Raw genomic sequence first — 4,422 nt, 5'->3', positions numbered from 1 at the left:
TTTTTTTTTTTTTTTTAATGTAGATTGTCTTTTTTTTCCCCTCTCTTTTCTTTTTTCTTTAATGCCTCCTAGGAGCGCACCCTCTGCCCCGACCAGGTCTGGCTCCCGGGGGTGTCCCGGGGGTTATGCAAGCGGGTGGGCACGGGCGGCCGGGCGGGCAGCGATAGCCACGATCGCCCGTGGGGTCGCGGCGAGGACTGGGGGGGCGGCGGGGGCGGCGGGCAGGACCCGTCCCTCGGCCGCCTGGTCCCGATGGCTGCGGGGCGGCGAGGGAAGAGAAACTTCGGCGAGCGCCCCCCGAGCTACCCGGGCAGCGCCGGGGCCCCTTGGCCCCCCGGGGCTCCACGCCAGCCCCTTCCCCTTGTGCTCAGCGCACAAGCACACGGCAGCTCGGTCTAAAGGGAACCAAACACCGCGCGTCCCAGCAGCTCGGGGAGCGCTGCCCTCCCGGCCGAGATGTGAGAGCCCGTAAGCCTCTTTTTTCGGTTAAAGTTTCCAAGTTCGGCTCGCCTGCAAACTCAATTTAAAGCAGTAAATAAAGTTAAATGCTTTTTATTTTCCTCTTGAATATGTTAAACTACTTGAACAATTTAAAGTGCTTTGCACAAGTGAAGCGAACCATTTCTAATGTTCTGATTTTTCAAAGCCAGCCAACAACAAAGTTTAGATTAGTAATATATTTCTAACCAGAGTAATTTTCAAGATCATTAGGCATTTATGTAATTAGTGCCAAATCTATAAGCTTTTATTACGATTATTAGAGTAAAATCAGTATAAATTTGTACTAATTTACTACTGTTTAGACTTGGCTGTCAAGCCAAGAGGTTCTTATTGTAAATGATAACTGAGGAAATTAAGTGCAAAATTCTGTACCATTTCTGATCCGCTCCTAAACAATCCGTTTCAATTGTATTTGTAGCAGAACATAATGCCCTTTTAAAGTTATTTGACTTGTATTTTTATTTGCAAAACAAGAAATATACCCTCTTCCCAGACACAATGAAAACTGATATTTACTACTTCCAACTTGATTAACATTGATTTTTAATTCAAAAGTGATGCAATTAAGATTATTCATTTAGTGCAAATAAAGCTTCCACCAAAAAGGGAGCCCAGTGAAGTCTGTGTTAAATAATACAGCGCCAATAGCCTTTTTTTCCGCCGTCCAATTGACTTACACAAAACATTGTAAATACTGCATGCGAACAGATGCAAGAGTGGTTTTGTTTGCAGCTCAGATGTGCAGGGTTTCGGCAGCGACTGAACAAGGAGACAAAGGAACCGGCCGACCGATCTCTAGGGCATTTTTGCTGCCTTTTTTTTTTTTCATTTGGACTTTTGTTTTTTCTTCCCTCCTCCCTGCTCAGATCTTTGGCTACATTGATTCAATTCAGCTTTCGAGATACCGGGCTGTCGCAATGAACCTGGCTGCCCGGGAACGGCAGCTAAGAGCAGGGAGAGAGAGACCCAGAGCCGGGCCACAATTTAGCTGGAGAGACAGAGATAGAAAGGTGGAGGTGGGGTGGGAGTTTCGGGATTTTTGTTCTTTTTTATTTATTTTTTTTTTTCGGTTATACGGGGTGGGGGGGGCGGCGGCGATGGCTTATTTCTTTTTCTTTTCTTTTTTTTTTTTTTTTTTTTTTCTTTGAAAATTATTGTCTCCGTGCAGCTCCGGCGGAGGAGGGGAAGCCCCGGCGATGAAAATTCCCGAAAGCCGCCCTCCCAGCCCACTGTCGGGTCCCGGAACCTGCGGAGCGGAGCCCGCGAAGCCATCGCCGGAGCGGTGCGTGGCCGGGACGGGCGCCCGCCCGGCGGGGAGGCTTCCAGCTGCCGGCGGGTCCCCCGCGATGCGCGGCCTTTTTCCACTGCGGCGGTTCTGGCCCTACCGGGGCGCGGGCGCCGCGAGTCCGCGGCGGAGTCAGGCGAGCGGTCCGGGCTCGACCGGGGGCCGTCGGGGGCTCCGTTTTTAGCTGCCGCTGTCGGCAGAAAGAGCCGGGCAGTGCAGGTGCGTGCAGCCTGCTTCTGCGGAGCGCGTTGCGGGCAGTCGCACGGCGTGCGTGTGTATCTATTCCGTGTTGTTGTGTGTTTCAGGTCGATAAATAAATGTGTAATAGTTAATGTGCAGACACATCAGAGTAATAACAATGGGATGAAATCAAAGGATTATCAATCTCTGTTAGTAACTGCTGAATAACAATGTTGCAGTGTGATTGATAGCGCGCTTCATTTTATGACTTTTCTATTGCTCTTGATTTTTATAGCAGTATAAACAAACTAAATCATTTCTTCCAAGACTTCAGAGCACAATCGTCTTAAGGGAAGGGGGGAAATCGGAGAAGGAAGTCTGCAGGAGGGAAAAGAGCGACCAGGGCTGACACTTAAGCATGTCAGAAAGAAAATGACAATGGGGTATATGTAAAATACTCTAATCACATTCCGCTTCCGCACACTCTTGTTTTGTCAAGTGCCTGAATTCACCTGGGCAGCGTTGGAGATGTATTTACAAGGATTTTATTCCCCGTCATCTTTCTATTTTCCCAGCGTAGCCAGAAAACTGCCAGTCAAGTCCATTCCCTGTTATAATTTACGGTATTCCCCACATGATCATAGGAACTGAAGTTCCTAACAAGGAAAGGCTTTAGCACAATGGCCTAAAATCTTCAGAGTGACGAGAGTGTCTTCAGAAATCACTTCAGAGCAAAGTAAAAGGATTTTCTATGACGGATCCAGTGATTTTTCCTCAATAAATAGGTTTTAGATTGTTACACACACGTAGAACTGGAACAAAGGGAACTACCAGAAAATATATTGGTTGCCCCTAATAAAATTTATTTAGACAGTTTACTTCTCATAAAAAATAGAGATTGAATTTCGTACAGGAGCGCCTGCCAAGGGGCTTGGCACCGGGAGATCATCTCCCCCCTCACTTCCCTCTCCTTCCCTTCCGCGAGGCGCTCAGCGGGCCCGATCCCGGGGTCCCGGCTGGGGCCGCCGTCCCCCGCCTCCTGCCCAGGCTGCCCGACCCGCCTGAGTAAGGGCTGCGGGATCGGGGCGGGCCGCCTCGGAAGGCAATATAACCCTAATTCTCCAATGCTGTGACCCTGGGAAAAAAGGGTAGAGAACTTTCCAGCCCCCTGAGCTCTCTCCCTCCCCTCCTAGCTAAACTCAAGCCCTGATTGAATGAGGCTGTAATATAAACAAGTGTATTTAACCAATTCTGCTCTGATTTAGGAACAGAACCTTCTTTTACCAGAATAATTATATTTGGAGCAAGAAACACGATAAAATAAGGTTAAACTGCTCAAGTCAGCGGGGTGGCTTGGCGTAAATGGCTGATCAGGTTTGTAATTTGATATTTTATTTATGTATTTATTGAGCATCCATCCAGTTAAGGGGACTGCTGTATGCAGAGCAATGTAATTGCTTTTTACACTTAGCACACGCTCCCAGCGTTTATCAAATGTAACTTTTGGTTGCCTGGCTTGTTCGCGCTGCTTTTTTGGTATTTCCAGATAGCAGCGCTGAAATATCGGATATTGTTATTCACATTCCCGCTCGTCAGTGCTGCATTGTAACATTGTTCGCTTTAATGAGAAGCGCCTCCCTCAATAATTAACGACCTCACATTTCTCTATTTTCTTGCCTGATGAAAAGAATCAATTTTAATTCATTGTAAATTACAGCTATGCTTTTGAGTGTTATTTGCTTACAGAAAACAAATCAAGTGACTTAGGCTCCTGTTTACTTTTCTACATCGGCATAGCCTAAACACAAATGACAAATCAAACTATATCCTTTCGTTAGGCGTAATTTGGAGTTAAGAAATGGAAAAACATAAACACGTGTTTTTATTTCAATCAACCCTCTCGAAAAAAAAAAAAAAAAAAAAAAGACTTATTTGGAAATGAAGGACAAGGTTGCCAGCAGCTACAGATCCCAATTCATTCATTCTAGTCAGAGCTAAACATGATGATCATCGCTGCTTTACGACATTAGGCTGCAAGCAGCATTTTGTAGCTGTAATAAATATACTTCTTTGAAAGCAACTTTATGAAGTTTAAACACATCAGAGGCAAGAACGATATCAGCTGATAAGAAACGCAGCCGTCTGATGTTCGAAAATAGCCTTTCCGAGCACGGCAGAGACAGCTTGAGCCTCTTGTCTTCCCTTCTCAAATACGTTTAAGAACATCGTTTTCCTATTTGCTTATTTACCCAAATATCTGTATCTCACTCCGGCTAAGTCAAAGGGAGCATCTCCGATAGTCTCCTCGCTGGCAGGCTGCGGGGAAGCGCTCGACAGCGAAGCGGTTGCTTTAGATTGAAAGGATGGCTTCTATCAATTAATTTTCATCAGAACTATGACAACCAGTCTTTTATGGGGAAAAAGCTATTTTAATATAAGGTACGCCTGACACCCCC

The sequence above is a fragment of the Oxyura jamaicensis genome, chromosome Z, assembly GCF_011077185.1.
Source record: "Oxyura jamaicensis isolate SHBP4307 breed ruddy duck chromosome Z, BPBGC_Ojam_1.0, whole genome shotgun sequence".
Classification (NCBI taxonomy): Eukaryota; Metazoa; Chordata; class Aves; order Anseriformes; family Anatidae; genus Oxyura; species Oxyura jamaicensis.
Note: the sequence above shows the minus strand (reverse complement) of the source record.